The sequence below is a fragment of the Heptranchias perlo genome, unplaced genomic scaffold, assembly GCF_035084215.1.
Source record: "Heptranchias perlo isolate sHepPer1 unplaced genomic scaffold, sHepPer1.hap1 HAP1_SCAFFOLD_52, whole genome shotgun sequence".
NCBI lineage: Eukaryota > Metazoa > Chordata > Chondrichthyes > Hexanchiformes > Hexanchidae > Heptranchias > Heptranchias perlo.
The window spans coordinates 8384800-8410056 of NW_027139537.1; the positions used below are offsets into that span (position 1 = coordinate 8384800).

Genomic DNA, 25257 nt, shown 5'->3' on the forward strand with positions numbered 1-25257 from the left:
GGCGAATGAGGCATGCTCAGATGACATTGTTCACAGAGTGCTTTCTTGCAGCCAAATCACACATTAGAAAACTTGAAATGAGATTAAGAGATCGGAGCCATTTAAAGTGCTCCCAGTTACTGCAGATCAGGAATTAAAACCTTGCATCGGCTTCAAGGCGATCAGAATGAGGCAATGAATAATAAAGTGGGAAGAAAATTGTGCAATTTTCGTCCCTGGGTGGGCTCGAATCTCTAACCTTTCGGTTAACAGCCGAACGCGCTAACCGATTGCGCCACAGAGACTGCCCGGTTCGCTCTTTTGCAAGATACACTAAAGTAACGTGTCACCTAGCCAAAATTTCATGTTGCAGCCACAGAAATGCAGTTGTTCACTGTCAGTGTTAATTTTCAAGAAATAAAGGAGGGGTCATTGTTTGTGGAAACAGTCTGGTCTCGCTCACAGCATCGATATCACCGCCAACCAGCTCTCCTGCAACCGGCACGCTAATCAGTGCTTTGTCTATTACTAAGTCGCACTGTGGGAGAGCCTTCGCCACACTGACTGCAGCGGTTCAAGGAGGCGGCTCACCACCACCTTCTCAAGGGCAATTAGGGATGGGCAATAAATGCTGGCCTCGCCGGCGACACCCACATCCCATTGGGACCTTGTCAAAAGCCTTGCTAAAATCCATGTAGACTGCATCAAAGTACTCCAGGTGTGTTCTCACCCAAGCCCTATTTAATTGCAGCAAGACTTCTTTACTCTTGTACTCCAACCTCCTTCCAAAAAGGGCAACATACCATTTTCTTCCTAATTGCTTGCTGTACCTGCATGTTAACTTTCTGTGATGTGTTTACAATTACGCCCAACTCCCTCTGAATACCAACATTTATTGGACCCTCACCTTTCAAAAAATATTCTGCTTTTCTATTCTTCCTACAAAAGTGGACAATTTCACATTTTCCCACCTTATAATCCAACTGCCACCTTCTTACCCAATCACTTAAACTGTCCACCTCCATTTGCGTCCTCCTCACGGCTTACTTTCCCACCTACCTTTGCATCATCAGCAAACTTGGATATATTATACTCGGTCCCCTCTTCTAAGTCATTAATATAGAATGTAAACAGCAATTGCAACATAAATTATCCGCCCAGGATCGAAAGCAGGGCCATTTGTGTGTAAAGTGAACTGGTAACCACTACACCACAAAAAACCGCTGGTGACTTATACCGGACAGAGGGGAACCGACCAGTCACCTCTCTCTGCTCTGATTGGGACAGTTTTACTTCTCTTGAAACAACAACTCTCCTGTCCCACACTAAAATCATGGAAAAGAATCATAGAATATTACAGGACAGAAGGTGGCCATTCGGCCGTGTTGCCCTGCCTACTCTTTGAAAGAGCTGTCCAATTTCGTCCAAAAAACCCAGCCTTTTCCCCGTATCCTTGCAAATCAGTCCTCTTCAAGTACCTGTCCAATTGCCTTTTGAAAGTTCCTATGAAAGCTGCTTCCACCACCCTTTCAGGGAGTGGCTACCAGATCGTAACAACCATCTGTGCGAAAAAAAAAATCTCCTCATTTCCCCTCTGGTCCTAAAAGCTCTCAATCCTTCTCCACGGATGCCTTTTTACAAACATTTCATTCATCAAAACTACACAAGCTACACAGGAAAAATACTTCATTTTCAAGTAATTAACGTTCCGAAGGAGCTCCCTAAGTTCCCTCCCCAAACCTTATGAATCAGATGATTCTCGTCCGGATCCATTTCCACCTGAACTGGTCTCCCCCCGCCTCAGGAAGTAGCCATTCTGATTCTGTTACTGTGGCCATCTTTGGTCGGCAGTTGGTTTGACAGGGACCTCACACCGCACCCTCCTCCCGTGTTTTCTTTCACATCCGCAGATTGGGGTCGGGCCTGGTCTGATTTTTTTTTCTCTGTCTCACCCGGGGCCGCTGACTCTCCAACTCAGATCACAAACCAGCTCTCCTACACCCGATCATCAACTCACCGAGTTGGTAAATTGAAACCGGAGCAAGTGCCTCGTCAGAGGGCAAGAGATGTAGGGGAGGCAGCAAATCTGACAAAATATCAGGCTGATCAGAGAGGTTTGTGTATCTGAACCCCGAATGACCTTCTGCTCCTTTTAAAGTTTCAGACCATTGCACAATATGCGGCACTGACAGACTCGTTTCTTGCACTGACAGTCAAGCAAGCGGAGGGTTCACTCCCGAAAGCAGCGTAAAAGTTTAAAATAGAATTCGCCCAACGTGGGGTTCGAACCCACGACCCTGAAATTAAAGGTTTTATGGTTCACTGACTGAATTAGCCGGAACGGTATCAAGTCCCTAGCCACAACCACCACATATCAGTTAACCTCAGAAGCAGCCTTCACCTGTCCGCGGCAGCATGACTGCAGCAAATCCAATGACACACACCCGGCCCCCAGAATCATCACATCACAGGAAAGGAACTGCTCAAAATGCAGAACAGGACGGGCAGCATCTGAAAAAACGCTGAGACTTTCGGTGTGTGGACTTTGTTCAGGGCTGCGAACAGGACGGTATGAAAATTTAAGCTATGGATGTCATGCTTCTTCATGAAGTGAGTGTTTATGTTATGTGTGCCATTTATAAATGTATTTGATTATTTTTAACAATATGATATATCTTGATATAAATATATATGATTGCATCTGTGAGACTTATAAATACATTTGGGTGTAACTGTGTGATGGTTATCATTATATCTCTGTGTATCTGTGTTTTGTATTTGTGTGTAATAAAAAATAAGACATCGAGAAATAAATATCCAAAATATATTTACAATATATACACCCCATTAAATGAATAATTAATACAGATACATGTAAATACATTTACAATATATACACCCCAATAAATGAATAAATAATACAGATACATGTAAATACATTTACAATATATACACACCAATAAATGAATAAATAATACAGATACATGTAAATACATTTACAATATATACACACCAATAAATGAATAAATAATACAGATACATGTAAACACATTTACAATATATACACCCCAATAAATGAATAAATAATGCAAATACATGTAAATACATTTACATTGTGTACACCCCATTAAATGAATAATTAATACAGATACATGTAAATCCATTTACAATATATACACCCCAATAAATGAATAAATAATACAGATACATGTAAATACATTTACAATATATACACCCCAAAAAATGAATAATTAATACAGATACATGTAAATACATTTACAATATATACACACCAATAAATGAATAAATAATACAGATACATGCAAACACATTTACAATATATACACACCGATAAATGAATAAATAATACAGATACATGTAAATCCATTTACAATATATACACCCCAATAAATGAATAAACAATACAGATATATGTAAATACATTTACAATATATACACCACAATAATTGAATAAATAATACAGAAACATCGAAATACATTTGTAAGCAGCAGTCATGAAATGCATTTACATCTAACAAATCAGAAATATATTTTTAATCTAACACGGCTGCAGCCCAATATATTTATAACTATAGCAAACATCCGTTGATAATGTAACAAATAGAGCTCCCTGGTGGTCCAGTAGTTAGGATTCGGCGCTTTCACCAGCCTCGGTTCGCTTTCACGTCAAAAAACGTGTTTTCACAAAACAGTACACTTAATTGCACAAAATAATTCAAATGTCTGAGTTGACTCTTTCAATTACCATTAATAAACCCACAACTTTCTGTTTCACACTGAACGAAATGCTAACAAGTTTGCCTAGTGACTGTCGAAGCTAAGCTGACATTCATCCCTTCTCATTTTACGCACTTTATTTTTGGAGTCTGCTTAAAAGTGTTCAGTGGTTATGAGACCAGGAATCTGGTGCAGCCGTTGTTGAATGTGAAAGGATTGCAGCCCAATTTACCCGAGAGAAAGCCATGGTTTGTGCCTCAAGTTTCTTTAGGGTAAAGAGCCCGTTATTTTAATATAAAACTAAACCTTGTGGAGATAAACAGTCATTGCCCCAAATTAAAGTGTAAAATCACTTTGTACCTTTTTATTCCTCCATCTGTATCACGTGTAACTTTCCCAGTGAGCTGCTGGATTCTGTAATAAATCACAATGTACTCTTACCCCTTCTGCTGTGTTACTAAACTGCTCTGTTACTGTTACAAATACTGTTCTTGTTTCAGATTAAAGAAAAAATATGAATAATGGAGAAATTAACCAAATCCCAGATCAGAACTACATTCAGATTGAGTCCAATTTTTTACTGATTTATTTGGTAGAAACTAGAATTACAAACTCTATTCAAAATGGCTCATTTGACCTTTCCTCCGAATGTCTGGTCTCTCCTTCTCTGTCAGAATTAAGGCCAAATAACCAAATGTTAATCCATTGTTTGCAGAAGTTCACATTTTGGTCTTTATTTCCCTCACTGCACCGCTGTCTTTGTGTTAAACACCAGCTAGTGCCAGTCTCACTCAGTTTGTATTGTTCACAATAGTGCAGCTGTGATTTAACAGGAACACCAAATGAACTCTCTCCGTGTATCTCACCATAACAAGCTCCACCTTGCCCCTCAGTAAGATGGCTGCCTTATTGGCGGCCATTAGATTTCAGGATCATGGCGGCCATTTTGTTTAAGCTTCATGGCGGCTAATTTGTTCAAAATATCCATCTTGCCCCCAGTAAGTTGGCCGCCTTGCCCCTCACTTAAATATCTGCCTTGCCCCTCAGTAAGATGTCCAGCTTGCCCCTCAGTAAGATGACTGCCATACTGGTGTCCATTTTGTCTCAGGTTCATGGCATTGAAGTTGTTGTTCAAATATTCATAGTTCCATGGAAAGTATGGGAGAAGAGGAGGCCATTCAGCCCACTGTGCATTTGCCTGCTCTTTGAAAGGGATGACGAATTAATCCCATTTCCCCCTCTGCTCTTTCCCCACAGCCTTTATGGAGGCTTTGTAATAGCAGTTGTATTATGGAAATACATATATATGTATATTTGCAAATTGATGTTGTAGTAGTTGCTGTAATATATAAATACAAGTTGTTGTAGTCGATAAAGATTGTCTCTCAATCTTTTACTCTTCAGATTCTTCTCCTTTATAAACTGAACTTTGTTTCTGTGTAAATGAATGTTGCTGAGAGATTGTCCCTGTAACTGAGTGAGGGATCATGCTGTGTATTAGGTTTTTCAAAAAAACTTTTTAACCTTGGCTGTTTTAAACGTCATGAATTTGTTTGAACTCTTTGGCTATTTGGAAAAAGCCACGAACTGTAAGTTGACCACAAACGACAGGCTTTTTGTCCACTGCTCATTAAAACAAGAGAAAAGTGCCAAGGTAAAGATCGTTCACCTTTGCAAACTGCAACATAAAGGGTGAAGTAGCTAAAAATGCCCAGGGTTTTTGTCCCCTGCTCCAGGGACAGAAGTGAAAATGAGCACGGGAGCAATTTGGACCAGGCAGCAAACACTAACTTGAACAGACAGACATACCAGCACCTTTTAGGGGAGGAGTGGGGAGCGGGAGTTGGTGGGTGAGGGATTGAGTGGCAAAACAGGAGAGAAAACCCTGCAACTTGTATTAGAGAGAGAGAAGCAACTTGTGCTCTTCAGTCTGACCAGAGTGCCTTTCTGTCTCTCTCTATCTCCCAACTTTTCTCACTTTTCTTTCGATTCTCTGCTTTCTAACTGAGGATTTTGTTTGTCAGTGGTGTTTGCTGAGAGATTGCCTGCCTGTGTAATGGAATAAGTGAGTGAGTGAGTGTGAATGTGTGTGAGTGAGTGAGTGAGTGAGTGTGAGGGAGCTCTGGGCTCTTGCTGTGCCTTTTTAATCGCTTACTTTCTTTTTAATCAATTCATTTTCACTCTCTCTCTCTCCCTCCAGAGGATATTTTTGTAGAAATGCTGTAACATGAAGATGTGGAAAGTTAATTTTTGGGAGGAGGAGGATTCTTTGGGAAGAAGTTTGCTCTCCACAGGGGACTGGTCGAGGCCTTCACCACAGGCTGCACGCAATGGGGCTCACGTGAGTTGTGTCTGGGTCACTGTTGGATAACGAGGAGCACTGTGGGATCACGGGTTGCTATGGCATCACTAAGATACTGCAGGTTCACTGGGACATTGTGGGACCACTGGGACACTGTGTGATCAGTGGGACACTGGGACCATTAGGTTACTCTGGGATCACTTGGTCACTGCAAGTTCACTGGGACACTGTGGGATCACTGAAACAACGTGGGATCACTGGAACAACGTGGGGTCACTGGAACACTGTGGGATCAGTGGAACACTGGGATCACTGGAACCACTGTGGGATCACTGGTTTACTGTGGGATCACTGGGTTACTCTGCGATCACTGTGGAATCACTGGGTGAACTGTAGATCATTGGGACACTGTGTATGAGTGGGGCCCTGTCACTGGGTGCACTGTAAGATCACTGGGTCACTCTGCGATCACTGTGGAATCACTGGGTGCACTGTGAATCACTGGGACACTGTTGATTAATGGGGCACTAACACTGGGTGGACTCGATGATCACTTGGTCACTGCCGGAACACTGTGGGATATTTACTTACCCAGTTGGGCCGAAAGGCACCTTTTTCCCTGCAGTTCATTCGATGTAATTCTATGCATATAAAAATAGATATAATGCCGTTGTTGTTGTAGTAAAACAGGGAATCCCGGAGAGACTTCTTTGCCCAGATGGGCCATGACCTCATTCTGTGCCGTGCTGTATTCTACGCAGTATCTGTCTAAACATAAATATATTATATATACAAGAAGATGTTGTAAAATCGAAATAGCTGTTGGGCCGAATGGCCTCTGTGATATATGTGCTGTACTGTACATTCAAAGTAAAAGATATAAATATATTATATTATAAAACATATTCAAGATTTTGTTGTTGTTGTCAAATGAGGAATTCAAGGGAAAATCTTTACCCAGATGGGCCGAGTGGCCTGTTTCTGTGACGTGGTGCATTCTATGTAATATTTATGTAAAGATATATTACATTGTATTATACATACAAGAAGTAGTTGTTGTAAAATAGAAATAGCAGTCGGGTCGAATGGCCTCTCTACTGTGCTGTGCATTCGTTGTTAAATATATATAAACGTATTATTAGATTATATATTGTATCATATCTTCCACTCCAGAAGTTGTTGTTGACAAATAAGAAATTCAGAGGAATTTCTTTACCCAGATGGGCTGAATGGCCTGTTTCTGTGCCGTGCTGTATTCTATGTAAAATATATATAAAGATATGCACGAGGTTAAATTCGATAACGCCCGAATCTGGGGGCGGAAACGATTAACCCCCACGTGATTAACCTGCACCCGGTCGTTGAGATGCAGACAGCCCGTGAAATTGGTGCTGCCTGGTGATTTACCTGATTCCTGCGAGCAGTCAGGCCTGGCTGCGCTGTTGAGCGGCTTCTCACCAGCAGGGGGTCCCCGATATAGCGTGAGTGGTCAGCACCTCTCAAAGGCAGCCTGCACCTCTGAAAGTCAGGCTGCAATTCACAAAGTCAAACATTTGATTCAGATACAAACCTCCGGGGTCATTTCTTCTCGTACACTTTTGATTGGCAGCTTCTTTTGAATTAAACAGACCATTGCTTAAAAAGACTGGCTCCCAGTCGCTGTTTTGAAGGCATTTATCAGCCTGTCTTTTTCAAACTGGTGAGTCTGTTTGGAATCTCTGAGAATGTTAAACAAGTCGACAGCTTCCATAGTTTGTGAGAAAAAGACAACAAAGAACCAGGATGTTCGAAAGTTCGGTCACAGTTTCGTATAGTATTTGTGAATTATTTATTATTTTCTTTTCCAATCAGGATCTGGTTGAGCTTCACAGTAAAACTGTTGCCTTACTGCTACTATTTCTTTATTCTCTTATTGTTTCATCAATTTGTTTGGCAGTTAAAGTCTAAAACAAGGCATAGTGTAGTGTGAATCTGTCACCCTCGGAAGAGCAGGCACTATGAGGCACTGGATAGAACGAGTGGGCTGAGATAATCTGAAGGGGTTTCACTGTTCATTACCTGGAGTCCTTCAAATGTTACACTGATATCAGAACAAGCGGAAACACTGAGACATTGGGAGTGAAGCCTCACCTAACAGAGGAGCTGCTTTTTCAAGCTTAGAAATACAGCTGATTTTAAATCAGCAAAATTTCACTTCATTAAAGTTGACAAAAAGGCAACTATCTCTGAACTGTCTCCACTATCTGAAAAACACGGACATTTTACTAATCGGGGAATAATGATCTTGTTCAAACTGTACAAAATAAAACTCAATTGTAATCTTTTTACAATAACGATCTGATATAAAGCATTCTCCAAACAAACAAAAGCTCCAAGCATCCCCGGGACATTGAGAGATTATGTGAGTGGGCAAAACTGTGGCAAATGGAGTTTAATGAGGGGAAATGTGAGGTCATCCACTTCGGATCTAAGAAAGATAGATCAGAGAATTTTCTAAATGGTGAGGAGCTCAGAACTGTGGAGGAGCAGAGAGATTTAGGGGTCCAAGTACAGAAATCATTGAAAGCTAGTGGACAAAAATAATTCAAAAGGCGAAGAGAATGTTGGCCTTTATTTCAAGAGGGCTGGAATATAAAGGGGTGGAAGTTATGTTCCAGCTGTACAGAGCTCTGGTTAGAGCCCATCTGGAGGACTGCATTCAGTTCTGGGCACTGCACCTCAGGAAGGATATATTGGCCTTGGAAGGGCTGCAGCGCAGATTCACCAGAATGATATCGGGGTTAAAAGGGTTAAATTATGAGGACAGGTTGAATAGACAAGGCTTGTATTCCCCTGAATATAGAAGATTAAGGCTTGATTGAATTGAGGTGTTGAAGATGATGAAAGGAGTTTTTAGGGGAAATAGAGAGAAACTACTTCCTCTGTCGGGGGAGTCGAGAACAAAGGGGCATAACCTTAAAATTAGATCTAGGCCGTCCAAGGGTGATGTCAGGAAGCACTTCTTCACAAAAGGGTAGTGGAAATCTGGAACTCTCTCCCACCAAAGTCTGTTGAAGCTGGGGGTCAATCCGAAATTTCAAAACGGAGATTGATAGACATTTGTTAGGCAAGGGTATTAAGGATTAAGGAACCAAGGCGGGTAGATGGATTTAAGATACAGATCAGCCATGATCTAATTGAATGGCGGAACAGGTTGAGGAGCTGAATTGTCTACTCCTGTTCCTATGTAACAGGCTCGTGTGGCTTAATGGACTCCCCTTCTTCCTATGTAACATGCGCGAGGGGCTGAATTGCATCCAGACCCTGTTTAACAGTTTCGAAGGGCTGAATGGCCTCCTCCTGTTCCAATGCCACAAGCTCAAGGGGCTTAATGGCCGAGTCCTATTCCAGTGTAATAGGCTCGAGGTGCTGAATGGCCTTCAGTTCCCGTATAACACACTCGAGGGGCTGAATGTCCTGCTGCTGTTCCTATGTAACAGGCTTGAGGGGCTGATTGGCCTCCAGGGCTGGTGTAACGGGCTCGGGGGCTGAATGGCCTCCTCTTGTTGCTATCTGACAAGCTTGAAGGGTTGATTGGCGGCAAGTTCCTGTATAACTGGCTCGAAGGGTTGAATGTCCTCCTCCTGTTCCTATATAACAGGCTGGAGGGTCTGTCTGGCCTCCAGTTCCGGTGTAATGGGCTCGAAGGGCTGAATGGCCTTCAGTTCCCGTATAACACGCTCGAGGGACTGAGTGGCTTCCTCCTGTTCCTATGTAACAGGATTGAGGGGCTTTTTGGCCACCAGATCTGGTGTAAGGGGCTCCAGGGCCTGAATGGCCTCCTCCTTTTGCTATCTGACAGGCTTGAAGGGTTGATTGGCGTCCAGTTCCTGAATAAAAGGCGCGAAGTGCTGAATGGCCTTCAGATCCCATATAAGAGGCTCGAGGGGCTGAATGGCCTCCTCCTTTTGCTATTTGACAGGCTTGAGGGGTTGATTGGCCTCAAGTTACTGTATAACAGGCTCGAAGGGCTGAATGGCCTCCTCCTGATTCTATGTAACAGGCTTGAGGGGATGATCGGCCTCCAGTAACGTTGTAACGGGCTTGAGGGGCTGAATGGCCTCCTCCTTTCCCTGTGCAACAGCTTTCAGAGGCTGAATGACCTTCAGTTCCGATATAAGAGGCTTGAGGAGTTCAATGGCCTCCTTCTGTTCCTGTGGAACAGCCGTGAACGACTTGCCGCCAATTTGTCCAAGATGGCCGCCGTACTTACAGCCATTTTGTCCAACATGTCCGGCGAACTTGCCTCCATTTTGTCTCAAAATTAGAGCCGGACCTTTCAGGAGCAAGATTAGAAAACATTTCTGCACACAAAGTGTGGTGGAAGTTTGGAACTCTCTTCTACAAACGGCAATTGATACGAGCTCAATTGCTAAATTTAGGTCTGAGATAGATAGCTTTTTGGCAATCAAAGGTATGAAGGGATATGGGCCAAAGGCGGGTATATGGAGTTAGATCACAGATCAGCCATGATCATATCAAATGACGGAGCAGGAACGAGGGCCGTGATTGGCCGACTCCTGTTCCTATGTTCCTATGATATTATTTACATAGAATTCCGACAGGCATTTGATAAGGTTCCACACAAGAGACCGTTGGAAAAAATGAAAGTGCATGAAACTTGAGGCAATGCATTGACATGGGTAGAGAATTGGTTCGGTGATAGGAGACAGAGAGTAGGGATAAAGGATACATCCTCCAATGGGCAGCATGGGACTAGTGGTGTCCCCCAGGGATCTGTAACTGGGGTCTCAGCTTGTCATCATATTTATCAATGACTTAGATGAAGGAACAGGGAGTCGTATATCCAAGTTTGCTGATGAAACTAATTCAGGTGGTACAGTGAGTAGTGTGGAATGCGATTGGAAAGTTGCAAAGGGACATTGATAGATTAAGTGAGTGGGCAAAACAATGGCAGATGGAGTTCAATGTGGGGTAATCCACTTTGGACCTATGGTCAGGATATTTTCCAAAAGGTAAGAAGCTAGGAACTGTGGAGAAGCAGAGAGAATTAACGGTTCATTTCCATAAATCAGTAAAAGCTAACGGATGGGTCCAAAAATAATTTAAAAGGCTAACGGAGTGTGAGCCTTTATCTCAGGGGCTGGAATATAAAGAAGTGGAAGTTATGTTCCAGTTATATAAAGCTCTGGTTAGACTGCGTCTGGAGTAACTGCGTTCAGTTTTGGACACTGCACCTCAGGAAGGATAGATTGGCCTTGGAGGGGGTGCAGAGCAGATTCACCAGAATGTTACCGGGGCTGAAAAGGTTAAATTATGAGGACAGGCTGCATGGACTCGGCTCGTATTCCCCCGAGTATAGAAGATTGAGGGGCAGTCTGAGCGAGGTGTTTCACATCTTTAAATGATTCGATAGAATAGAGAGAGAGAATCAATTTCCTCTGGGGAATCAAGAACGAGGGGGACATAACCTTAAAATTAGAACCATGCCATTCAGGTTCGAAATCAGGAAGCACTTTTTTACACAATGGGCAGTAGAAGTCGGGAACTCTGTCCCCCAAAAGCCTGTGGATGCTGGGGCCAATTGAAGCTTTCAAGACTGAGATCGATCGATTTTTGTTGGGTCAGGGTATCGAGGGATAGGGAGCAAAGGCAGGAAAATGGATTTGAGGTTCAGATCATCTCTGATCCAATTGAAGGGCGGAAGAGGTTCAAGGGGCGAAATGGCCTCCTCCTGTTCCCAATGGAAATGTTGAGAATATGCTTTGTTGAGGCTGTGACGTCAGGGTCATCCCCTGTCCAAACAAGGCAGGCCACATTTGGGAGTTTAATAACTTTGAAATGAACATTTTTCTTTTGTGACTTGTGCAACTTCGATCAATTGAATTGTTATGAAAGATAATCAATGCCGTCATTCGAACTTCTGGCTGATGATTGAACAGAGGTTTCTGTAGTATAGTGGTTATCACGTTTGCTTTACACGCGAAAAGTCCCCCGTTCAATCCCGGGCAGAAACATTATGTTGGGGCATTTTTATTTTCTCATTGTGAAATAGCCGGTCCTGTTAAATTGAACACAAATTCGTGGTCTCACGAGCACTGAACATTTTAAACCGAGCCCTTAAAAATACAGTGTGTAAAATGAGAAGGGATAAAAAGTTCATCGCATAAAAGAAATTATTAAAGTTTTCCAAATTCCCTCAGTGGCCTTTCATTCTGCAAAATAACCTTATCGGTTAATTAATGGTGATTAAAACAATGATTGTCTTTTTTTTCTCTTCCATGCGATTAACATAACAAATGTTCAAAAGTTGCTTTCCTGACCGGGAATCGCACCGAGGCTACGAAAGTAACAGCGCCAAATCCTAACCACTAGACCACCAGGGAACTCTGCTGGTTGTATTATCAGATTTAACATGGAATTCCCTTTCTCTGTGATTCAGCTTTTAATTCTTTTTAGCTCCTGATTGCGGATATTCCCGTGTTTCAATAGGAATAAAGTGCAATCGGCTCAGGAAAACCCGGGGAGGTGGCATCCCGCTCACCGAGCCTTTCCAGCAGCATTTATCTTACCAAGCACTGGAGTGAGTGAAACTGTCTCCTGGCGTGGGGTCTCAATGTGGAAAGGGTGGCGAATGAGGGAATCATTTGTCAGTGAGGGTGGCCGAGCGGACTAAGGCGCTGCGTTCAGATCGCAGTTTCATTTGGAGGCGTGGGTTCGAATCCCACTTCTGACATCTGCTATTTTATTTGTCATGTTGTGGAGATGCCGGTGATGGACTGGGGTTGACAATTGTAAACAATTTTACAACACCAAGTTATAGTCCAGCAATTTTATTTTAAATTCACAAGCTTTCGGAGGCTTCCTCCTTAGTCTGTACTAAGCAATTGTCAACAATGTACATTGCTGACAATTGCTTCGTACAGACGAAGGAGGAAGCCTCCGAAAGCTTGTGAATTTAAAATAAAATTGCTGGACTATAACTTGGTGTTGTAAAATTGTTTACAATTTTATTTGTCGCTTGAGCTGCAGTTGATTTTTCGGCCCAGTTGATTTGCTCTTCCCGCAACAACCAACCCGGTCTCGATCCACGGCACGTTTTGACGCCCACCGGCTCGTCCCTGAACCGAGCTTTGAACGAAAATATGCTGGAAGCACAAGGCGGTCATTCAACAACTATGGAGAGAACAGACACTTGGGGAAATGTACCATAGGAACAGGAGTCGGCCATTCAGCACCTCGAGCCCGCTCATCCATTTGATAAGATCATGGCTGATCTGTGATCTAACTCCATATACCTGCCTTTGGCCCATATCCCTTAATAGCTTTGGTTGCCAAAAAGCTGTCTATCTCAGATTTAAAATTAACAATTAAGCTAGCATCAATTGCCCTTTGCGGAAGAGAGCTCTAAACTTCTACCATCCTTTGTTTGTAGAAGTGTTTTCTAATCTCACTCCTGAAAGGTCTGGCTCTAATTTTTGGACTGTGCCCCCGAGTCCTAGAATCCCCAACCAGAGGAAATAGTTTCTCTCTATCCAAAAAACGTCAATGACACAGTCAACGAAAGGTGCAGTTCACGAAGGCGGGTCACCAGCACCTTCTCAAGAGCTATTAGGGATGATCAATAAATGCTGACCTTGCCATTGACACCCACATCCCATGAATGAAGACAAAAAAAGTCGCCTGCATGGCCGAGTAATTTCGTGCTGCTAAACGACGGGAAGAATGAAACCATCGGCTTCAGACCTTTGAACGAACTGTATACACTTGCCGTCGAGCTCAATCCCCACTTGGTCCTCTGCCCCGAATATCCACTACATCAGAAAATCCTCCATAACATAGAATCACAGCGTGAAAACATCACAGAAGGAGGCCATTCGGCCCATCGTGTCCGTGCCAACTCTTTGAAAGAGCTATCCAATTAGACCCGCTCCCCTTCCCTTTCCCCATCGCCCTGCAACATTTTCCCCTTCAAGTATTTATCCAGTTCCCCTTTGAATGTTATTATTGAATCTTTTTCCACCATCCTTTCAGGCAGCGCATTCCAGATCATGACAACTCGCTGCGTAAAAACATTCTCCCCGTCTGACCTCTGTTGCCAATTACCTTAAATCTGTGTCCTCTGGTTACCATCCTTTCTGGCACTGGAAATAGTTTCTCCTGATTTATTCTATCAAAACCGTTCATGATTTTGAACACCTCTGTTAAATCTCCCCTTAACCGTCTCTGCTCAAAGGAGAACAACCCCAGCTTCTCCAGTCTCTCCACCTCACTGAAATCCCTCATCCCTGGCACCATTCTAGTAAATCACCTCTCCACCCTCTCCAAGGCCTTGACATCCTTCCTAAAGTGTGGTGGGCAGAATTGTGTGATGGCCAGCTGGGGCCTAACCAGTGATTTATAAATGTTTATCATAAGTTCCTTGCTTTTGTACTCTATGCCTCTATTAATGAAGTCAACGATTCCGGACATTTTTTTTTACAATCTATTCAACTTGTCCTGCCACCTTCAAAGATTTGTGTACGTATGCCCCCAGGTCTCTCTGTTCCTGCAACCCCTTTAAAATTGCACTATTTAGTTTAAAGAGCTGGCACAGGCACGATGGGCCGAATGTCCTCCTGTGATTCTATGATTCTATGTTTTTGATTACACCTCTGTGAAGCGCTTTGGGATATCCCCCAGATGTGGGAGTCACCAGTTCACTTTCTCCTTTAACACTTCCATCTGACCTGGGCTGGACTAAATCGATATTTTCGCGGTGTACTTGTTATCATGTTGGCCTCACACGAAAAACTCCCGGTTTAATCCCGGGTCAGAAACAATTTGATGGAACTTGCTCCTCACAAACTTCCAGGCGCGAGCTTTCTATCGTGCAAATTGGGCTGCAATCCTTTCACATTCAACAACGGCTGCTCCAGATTCCTGGTCTCAAAACCAGTGAACAGTTTTAAGCATTGCGTAAAATGAGAAGGGATGAAAGTTAAAAAAGTTAGCGTCGTTTCGACAGTCACTCGGCAAACTTGTTAGCATTTCATTCAGTGCGAAACAGAAAGTTGTGGGTTTATTAATGGTGATTAAAAGAATCATCTGAGATACTTGAATTATTTTGTGTAATTCAGTGAACTGTTTGGTTAAAATAGATTCCCTGATCGGAAAACGAACCCGAGCTGAGGTGATGAAAGCGCCGAATCTTAACCACGAGACCACCAGCGAGTTTTGCTCACAATATTATTAGATTTAACGTGGATTTCCCTTTCTCTGTGATTCAGCTTTTAACCCTTTTTAGCTGCTGATTGCGGATATTCCCATGATTAAATAGGAATAAAGTATATTAGGCTCAGGAAAACCCGGGGAGGTGGCATTCCGCTCACCGAGCCTTTCCAGCAGCATTCATCTTACCAAGCACTGGAGTGAGTGAAACTTTCTCCGGGGTGGGGGCGGGCTTTCAATCTGGAAAAGGTGGCAAATGAAGGGATCATTTATCAGTCAGGATGGCGTTCAGGTCGCAGTCTCCTTTGGAGGCGTGGGTTCGAATCCCACTTTTGACATCTGTTATTTTGACTCCTATTTTATTTGTTGCTTGAGCTGCAGTTGATTTTTCGGCCCAGTTGATTTGCTCTTCCCGCAATAACCAACCCGGTCTCCGTCCACGGCACGTTTTGACGCCCAACGGCTCATCCCGAAGCCATTCGAAGTAATTGCCTTTCATGACTGCTGCTTACAAATGCATTTACATGTATCTGTATTATTTATTCATTTATTGGGGTATATATAATGTCAATGTATTTTCCGGATATTTATTTCTCTATTTCTTATTTTTTATTACACACAAATACATAACACAGATACACAGAGATATAATGATAACCACCACACAGTTACACCCAAATGTATTTATAAGTGTCACAGATGCAATCATATATATTTATAACAAGATATATCATATTGTAAAAATAATCAAAATAAATTTATAAATGGCACACATAATATAAACACTCACTTTATAAAGAAGCATGGCATCCATTTATGCACATCCATTGTTTAAATTTTCACACCGTCTTGTTCGCAGTCCTGAACAAAGTCCACACACAGAAAGTCTCAGCGTTTTTTCAGATGCTGCCGGTCCTGTTATGCATTTTGAGCAGTTCCTTTCCTGTGATGTGATGATTCTGGGTGCCGGGTGTGTGTCATTGGATTTGCTGCAGTCATGTTGCCACGGACAGGTGACGGCTGCTTCTGAGGCTGCCTGACACCCGGTGGGAGTGGGCGGGGATTTGGTAATCTGAAATAAATTAAACGGTGTATGAGAAACTTTCATAAAGGTAAACATACAAATCTTTGTTATCAGACCTCGTGGCGCAACGGTAGCGCGTCTGAATCCCCATCAGATGGTTGTGTGTTTCAATCACGTCGGGGTCACGGTTGTCCTTATTGTTTTTAGGAGGCTGGATAATGCCCGCTTCCTTATTGCAATCCCTTTTTCACAATAAACAGAACCCTGCTCTGAATTCTGCCTCACTCGTTCCCCAGTGTCAGGGAGAGAAGAGTCTGATTCCCTCATTATTAATTGCAAGAAACATACACAAACACACTTATTAATTCAAAATCAGCCTGCAGCTCCACACGCACAGAAATAAACACAGCCAGAGAGACAGGCAAACACCGGGAAATACATAAAGCGGTTTCTCAGAGAATTGCCTGTACCTCCACGGTCGAATGTAAGGGCTTTCGTTGTTCGCTTTCGTTCCACAACTTGGAATTCAGGAGAATCTGGTACATGGTTTGTCGGACAAGGCACGGGCGCGATGGCCCGAATGGCCTGCTTCTGAGCTGCATCCTTCTCTGATTCTGAACTCAGCCCCTTCGGGGGGGGGGTGGGGGGGGGCAGCCAGCAGCCGCCTCACTGCAATAACAGACCAAAGTGAGATATTTCAGCCGGCCCGGCTAGCTCGGTCGGTAGAGCATGAGACTCTTAATCTTAGGGTAGTGGGTTTGAGCCCCACGTTGGGCGAATTCTGTTTTAAACTTTTCCGCTGCTTTCACGAGTGAACCGTCCGCTTGCTTGACTGTTGTTGCAAGAGACGAGTCTGTTCGTGCCGCGTCGTGTGCAATGGTCAAAACTTTAAAAGGAGCAGAAGGTTATTCGGGATTCAGATACACAAACCTCTCTCATGAGCCTGAGATTTTGTCAGAGGTTGCTGCCTCCCCTACATCTCTTGCCCTCTGACGAGGTACTTGCTCCGGTTTCAATTTACAAACTGGGTGAGTTGATGATCGGGTGTAGGAGAGCTGGTTTGTGATCTGCATAGGAGACTCAGCGGCCCCGGGTGAGAGGGAGAAAAAAAAAATCAGTCGAGGCCCGGCCCTAATCTGCGGATGTGGAAGAAAACACGGGAGGAGAGTGCGGTGTGAGGTCCCTGTCAAACCAACTGCCCGAACAAAGCTGGCCACAGTCACAGAATCAGAATGGCTACTTCCTGAGGGGGGAGGCCGGTTCATGTGGAAAAGGATCCGGTCGAGCATGATCTGATTCATAAGGTTAGGGGAGGGAAATTAGGGAGCTCCTTCGGAACGTTAATTACTTGAAAATGAAGACTTTTTCCTGTGTTGCTTGTGTGGTTTTGATGAATGAAATGTTTGTAAAAAGGCATCCGTGGAGAAGGATTGAGAGCTTTTAGGACTAGAGGGGAAATGAGGAGATTTTTTTTTCACACAGAGGGTTGTTACGATCTGGTAGCCACTCCCTGAAAGGGCGGTGGAAGCAGCTTTCATAGGAACTTTCAAAAGGCAATTGGACAGGCACTTGAAGAGAACTGATTTGCAAGTTTACGGGGAAAAGGCTGCGTTTTTTGGACTAAATTGGACAGCTCTTTCAAAGAGTCGGCAGGGCAACACAGCCGAATGGCCTCCTTCTGTGCTGTAATATTCTATGATTCTATTCCATTATTTTAGTGTGGGACAGGAGAGATGTTGTTTAAAGAGAAGTAAAACTGTCCCAATCAGAGCAGAGAGAGATGACTGGTCAGTTCCCCTCTGTCCGGTATCAGTCACCAGCGGTTTTTTTGTGGTGTAGTGGTTAACAGTTCGCTTTACACGTGAACGGCCCTGCTTTCGATCCTGGGCGGACAATTTATATTGCAGTTACTGTTCACATTCTATATTAATGACTTAGATGAGGGGACCGAGTTTAATGGATCCAAGTTTGCTGATGATAAAGAGATAGATGGGAAAGTAAGCCGTGAGGAGGACGCAAAGGGAGGTGGACAGGTTAAGTGATTGGGTAAGAAAGTGGCAGTTGGAGTATAAGGTGGGAAAATGTGAAATTGTCCACTTTGGTAGGAAGAATAGAAAAGCAGAATATTTTTCAAAAGGTGAGAGTCCAATAAATGTTGGTATTCAGAGGGAGTTGGGTTTACTTGTAAATAAATCACAGAAATTTAACATGCAGGTACAGCAAGCAATTAGGAAGAAAAATGGGATGTTGGCCTTATTGCAAGGAGGTTGGAGTATAAGGAAGTCTTGCTGCAATTAAATAGGGTTTGGGTGAGAACACACCTGGAGTACTTTGATGTAGTCCGCATAGATTTTAGCAAGGCTTTTGACAAGGTCCCAATTGGCAGACTGGTCAAAAAAGATGGAAATGCACGAGAGAGGGGACAAAGGAAATTTACGAGGGGGTTGCCATGGCTGGAGAATGTTGGCTGTGAGGAAAGATTGGATAGGCTGGGGTTGATTTCTTTGCAACGGAGGAGGCTGAGGGGTGATTTAATTGAGGTGTACAAAATTATGAAGGGCCTTGATAGAGGCGATTGGAAGGACCTATTTACCTTTGCAGGGAGGTCAATAACCAGGGAGCATAGATTTAAAGTGATTGGTGGAAGGATTAGAGGGGAGCTGAGGGGAATTTTTTTCACCCAGAGGGTGGTGGGTGTATGGAACGCACTGCCTGAAAGGGTGGGAGAGGCAGAATTCCTCGTTACATTTAAATAATACTTGGATATGCACCTGAAGAGGCGGAACGTAAAATGCTACGGACCGAGTGCTGGAAAGTGGGATTAGACTGGGTGGCTTATTTTCGGCCGGCGCGGAAGCGATGGGCAGAATGGCCTCCTTCTGTGCGGTAAATTTGCCATGATTCGACAAAATTTGCGTTTGTTTTTTGTAAAAGCAAAATTCCCGAACCGAGAATCGAACCCAGGCCACAGCTGTGAAAGTCCCGAATTCTAACGACAAGACCACCAGGGAAGCCATGGCAGATTTTCAAATACATCTGGGAGTGTTTACATTAGGTACCAATAACATTTCTGGTTTCGTGACTCTGTTATTTACAAATGTATTATTGTATTATTTGTATAATTTATTTATTTATTTATTGGGGGGTATATATTGTGAAGCTACTTTTGGCGCTGATATGAGTCTGTATAATTCCGCAATTAATGCTTCATTTGCGTTTTCACAATAACAAGTCTGTCTCACTTGTTCCCCAGTGTCAGGGAGGGAAGTGTCTGATGCCCTCTTTTATTTAATGTTAAAAACAGAAGACAAACACTCGGATTCGTTCAATATCAACCTGCAGGTCGACAGAGACACAGAGATAATCACAGCCAATGATATGGACAGCCAGGGTCGAGTTCACTGAGACGACAGACAAGAGTGATTGCAACTTCCAGGCCCGGCCAACTCATTCGGCAGCACATGAGCCTCTTAAACTCAGTGGTCGTGGGTTCGAGCCCCACGTTGGGCGAATGCTCTTTTAAACTGTTTCTGTTGCTTTCAGAGGCAAACCCCAGCTCTGACTTCCCCCTGACCTCCCGTGCAGTGTCACCGCGCACATTGTGGCCGCGCCCGGGCTGATTTCTCTCTCTCTCACCCGGGACCGCTGAGTCTGCTATACCGTGATCACCAACTCATCCAGTTTGTAAATTTAAACCGGAACAGGTGCCTCACAAAGGGCAAGAGAAGTAGGGAAGGCTGCAACCTCTGACAAAATCTCATTCCCATTCGAGGTTTGTGTATCTGAACCCCGAACACTTACTGCAACTTTTAAAAGTTTTGACATTCACTGTACAGGACGCGGCACCTTGAGACTCGTCTCTGACACTCACAGTGATGCGTATGGCCGTTTTCACTCGTTAAACAGAGATTGTGACATTGTGATATTGTCTTAGACACCCTCACCAGCGGAAAGGTTTTGTCTATCTACCTTTCAAAATCCTAAAAAGCCTTCTATATTCCAGGGAATACAAGTGTGTAACCGCTGCTCATAATTTAACCCTTCGAGCCCTGCTAACGTTCTGGTAAATCTGGGTTGCGCTCCTTCCAAGAGCAATATACCCTTTTGGAATAAAAGGGAATAAAACTTGAAATGAGCATCACTGAGGATCAGTTTTCTCTCACTCAAAGTTTCGTGAAGTAAAAGATACAGCTTTTCAATAATAAGGGAGCAGCCACTGTCGCCTTTTTTGGCAGGAGAAAAAAACTCCTCCCTGGATTTTTATGGAAAGCAAGTTTCAACATAATATTTATGCTCTGGAACCTTTCGTGTGTTAAAGCAAACGCGATAACCGCTGCACTACGGAAACTGCTACTATTTCATTAACAACAATGGTGAACTGACTTACTCTCCTGTCTCTGTTCTGATTTGGAATGTGTTGCTTCTCCGTCCAACAACACTTAACATGTTACAAAACAGAAGGAGATCATTCGGCCCATCGTGCCTGTGCTAGCTCTTTGAAAGTGCTATCCAATGGTCTCACCACCCATAAGCTCTTTCCTCAGAAGCCCTGCAATTTATTTTCCTTTTCAAGTATTTATCCAATCCACTTTTGAAAGTTACTATTGAATCTGCTTCCACCGTCCTTTCAGGCAGCGCATTCCAGATCATAACAACTCGCTGTGTAAATTATGTTCCCTCATGTCGGCTCTGGCTCTTTTGCCAATTACCTGAAATCTGTGTCCTCTGGTTACCGACCCGTCTGCCACTGAAAACAGTTTCTCCTTATTTGCTCTATCAAAACCTTTCATTATTTTGAACACTTCTGTCAAATCTCCCCTTAACCTTCTCTGCTCCAAGGGGATAATCCCAGCTTCTCCATTCTCGCCATATAACTGAAGTCCCTCATCCCTGTTACCATTCTAGTAAATCTCCTCTGCACCCTCTCCAAGGCCTTGACATCTTTCCTAAAGTGCGGTGCCCAGAATTGAACACAATACTCCAGCTGCAGCTTAATCAGTGTTTTGTAAACATTTGTCATAACTTTGTTGCTTTTTTACTCTATGCCCCTATTAATAAAGTCCATTTCACAAGGCTGTCTATGTCCTCCTGAAGTCTGATAGTATCCATCACATTGTTTGATCGATTTCCGAGTTTCATGCCATCTGCAAACTTTGAAATTATACCCTGTACACCCAAGTGCAGGTCATTAATGTATGTAAGAAAAATGAAAACTTTTTGCAGTGTGACTTGTGTGACTTTAAGCCGAGTTGATAGAACATCTTCTCATAATTTAAGGCATCGCACCCTGGTAACAATCTGGTGAATCTGTGCTGCACTCCTTCCAAGGCCAATATATCCTTTCAGATTCAAAGGGTATAAACTTGAAATAAGCGTCACTGTGGATCAGTTTTCGCTCACTCAAAGTTATCTGTTGAGTGAAATAAAAGAAAGCGCTTTTAAAGAATAAGGAAGCAGCCACTATCGCCCCTTTTGACAAGCCTATTTTGTGGCACTTTATCAAACGCCTTTTGAAAGGCCATATACAAAACATCAACCACATTGCCCTCATCAGCCGTCTCTGTTAACTAATCAGAAAACTCAATCACGATTTGCCTTTAACAAATCCACAGTGGCTTTCTTGTCCAAATGACAATTGATTTTGTCCCGGATTATCATTTCTAAAAGCTTCCCACTACCGTGGTTAAACTGACTGGCCTGTAATTGCTGCGTTTATCCTTTCACTCTTTTTTGAGCAAGGGTGTAAAATCTGCAATTCTCCAGTTCTCTGGCACCAAACCCTGTATCTGAGGAGGATTGAAAGGTTATGGCCAGGACCTCTATAATTTACACCCTTACTTCCCTCAGCAACCAAGGATGCATTCTATTCGGACCAGGTGACTTATCTACTTTAAGTACAGCCAGCCTTTCTAGTATCTCCTCTTTATCAATTTTCACCCCATCCAGTATCCCAACGACCTCCCCTTTTACTGTCATTTAGGCAGCATTTTCTTCCTCGGTAAAGACAGATGCAGAATACTCATTTAGTACCTAAGCAATGCCCTATGCCTTCATGTGTAGATCTCCTTTTTGGTCCCTAATCGGTCTTACCCCTCCTCTTACTACCCGTTTACTATGTATATGCCTATAGAAGACTTTTAATGACTTGATGAAGGGATCGAGTTTAACGTATCCAAGTTTGCTGATGATACAAAGCTAGGTGGGAAAGTAAGCTGTGAGGAGGACACAAAGAGTCTGCAAAGGGATATGGACAGTTTTAGTGTGTGGGCAAGAAGGTGGCAGATGGAGTATAATGTGGGGAAATGTGAGGTTATTCACTTTGGTAGGAAGAACAGAAAAACAGTATATTTTTGAAATGGTGAGAAACTATTAAATGTTGATGTCCACAGAAACTTGGGTGTCCTGGACACCTGATCTCCAGGTTGTACTAACCTAGTATAAGCATATAAAACGTGATGACGGAGAAAGGCTAAATAAACACGAAGACATGAAACAATCCTTGGTGGTTTCTGAGAGTCAGCAAAGTCGGATGGTTTACGATCATGAGTTAAGATCAGTGGTGTTAACGTACAGAACAATGTAGCCGAATCGTATAAAGATAGGGCATGCTCCCTTCTCAAATGTTAGAGCTCTCAATAGGGGTCAGTCAGAAGTCCATTGCCACAGGCAGTCCGCAAAGGTCAGGTCTGATATATCTGGATTCGCAGACAGGTCAAGTTGTGTTGATTGCTTGACATTAATGTAATCTGTAGACAGTTATATTATAATAATAATCCTGTTTAATGTAATGTTGAAGACAGCTGTGGTACAACTCTGTTGTAAGTCAATCTACTAAACTTGCTATTTTGTAACCACTCGGGCTAAAATCTAGCGGAAGTTATTGTTGATGAATTAACAACCCATAGTTGCGACAGTAACGGGAGAAATCCGCTAACATTCACTTTATATATAAACATCACACCCATAGTTTATATTTTCACACGTTCTCTTTTGCAGTTCTAACCAAAGTCCAAACATCGAATGTCCACGTGTTTTTCAGAAGTTTCCCGTCCTGTTATGTATTTTGAGCAGTTTCCGACAGACAGAAACATCGCACCCACAGTTTATATTTTCACACGTTCTTTTTTGCAGTTCTAATCGAAGTCTAAACACCGAAAGTCTAAGTGTTTTTTAGAAGTTTCCCCTCCTGTTCTGTAACTTGAGCAGTTCCCCACATCCTTTTCCTGTGATGTGATAATTCTGGGTGCAGGATGAATGTAATTGGATTTGCTGCAGTCCGCTGACAGCAGGCGATGGAAGCGAGCGCCATGCTGCCCCTGACAGGTGAAGGATGCTTCTGATGCTGCCTGACATCCGGTGGGAGTGGGCGGGGATTTGAAAGCCAACCCATTCGACCAATCTTGGAGCTCAAAAGCGGTGCTTGACAAACATTGATAGAAACAATCACCCATTAAAACACCCAGGCATCGTAGAGCAACGGTAGCGCGTCTGACTCCAGATCAGAAGGTTGCGTGTTCAAATCACGTCGGGGTCATAGTTTTTTCCCTGAGAGCCGGTTTAAACAATTCTGCAATTCAAGTTTTCTTTGCGTCTTCACAATTAACAGAACCCTGCTCGAAAGTCTGCCTCGAGCCGGGAGGGAAGCACCTGATGACCTCATTTATTTAATGCAAATAACAGAAGACAAACACTCATCTTCGTTCAAAAACCACCCTTCAGGTGGACACATAGTGAGATAAACACAGGGCAGAGATGCAGACAGTATCCGGAAACATAGGGAAATAGACAAGAGAAATAGATTGAGCGCTTTGTTATCAGAAAATTGTCTGAACCTCCACGGTCAATGAAAGGGCTTTTGTTGGTCGGTTTCCCATTGAACCGGAGAATTCGGGAGAACTTGGTGGATGGTTGGTTCGTATTCCCTTGTCCCCCACCATTGGAAAAGGTTTGTCCATCCCACCGGACTAACTCCTTTCAAAAGCCACTCTGTCCAAAGCCAATATATCCTTCCAGATGAGAAGGGAATAAAACTTGAAAAGAGCGTCACTGTGGATCAGTTTTCTCTCACTCAAAATTTTCTGTTCAATGAAGTAAAATATGCAGGTGACAAAGAATACGGCAACAGCCACTGTCTCCCTTTTTGGCAGGAGAAGAAAATCGATCTGTCTGTTTGTGGAGACCAAGTTCAAACATAATGTTTCCGCCCGGGATCGAACTGGGGACCTTTCGCGTGTAAAGCGAACGTGATAACCGCTACACTACGGAAACCGATGGCATAGTATGTAACACAATGGGTAGCTGAATGGTGTGCTCTCTCTGCTCGGACTTGGAATGTGTTCTTTCCATTGCAGCTGGAGACACAGACAGTGGCTGCTCCCCCTTAACTTTAAAAACTCTCAGGGTAGTGGGTTTGAGCCCCACGTTGGGCGAGTACCGTTTTAAACTTTTATGCTGCTTCCACCCGCCCTCCTCCGTCTCACCGCACACGATGGGGCCGCGCCCGGGCTGAATCTCTCCATTTCGGTTTCCGCCCCTGTCGCAGCATGAAATGGTCCTTATCAAAGTCACAAATGATGCCCTATGTGACTCCAACCATGATAAACTATCCCTCCTCATCCTTCTCAAATACAATATCTCACCGTGCTGTTATGCTGTTAGACTAGTTTCCTCTCTCTGCTCTTATTTGGAATGTGTTGCTTTTCCATCTGACAACACTTAGTATCATGGTATTATGTTAGTCCACAAGAGGAGATCATTCGGCCCATCGTGCCTGTGCCGGGTCAAACACGCGTATTCGTTCAAAATAAGTTCAGAGACAGATTGAGTGTTTTTTTTTATCAGAAAATTGCCTGAACCCCCACATTCCACAGCTTTCCTCCTCGCTATCAACCACACGGCCTACTTTTATGTCAACCGCAAATTTCTCAATCATGCCCCCTACGCTTAAGTCCAAATCGTTAATGTACACCACAAAAAGCAAAGGACCAAGTACCGAGCCCTGCGA

At 43.4% G+C, this 25257-nt stretch overlaps 4 non-coding genes across 4 annotated transcripts; 2 read left to right on the forward strand and 2 right to left on the reverse strand.

Moving 5' to 3' along the window:
• Window positions 1-210: 210 nt before the first annotated feature.
• On the reverse strand, window positions 211-284 carry trnan-guu (transfer RNA asparagine (anticodon GUU)). Its single transcript has one exon. It is a non-coding gene; the product is annotated as a tRNA-Asn (tRNA).
• Window positions 285-12672: 12388 nt separating this feature from the next.
• Window positions 12673-12755, forward strand: trnal-cag (transfer RNA leucine (anticodon CAG)). The gene has a single exon. It is a non-coding gene; the product is annotated as a tRNA-Leu (tRNA).
• A 4202-nt stretch (window positions 12756-16957) lies between these two features.
• On the forward strand, window positions 16958-17030 carry trnak-cuu (transfer RNA lysine (anticodon CUU)). Its single transcript has one exon. It is a non-coding gene; the product is annotated as a tRNA-Lys (tRNA).
• Window positions 17031-24448: 7418 nt separating this feature from the next.
• Window positions 24449-24521, reverse strand: trnav-uac (transfer RNA valine (anticodon UAC)). Its single transcript has one exon. It is a non-coding gene; the product is annotated as a tRNA-Val (tRNA).
• Window positions 24522-25257: the final 736 nt, after the last annotated feature.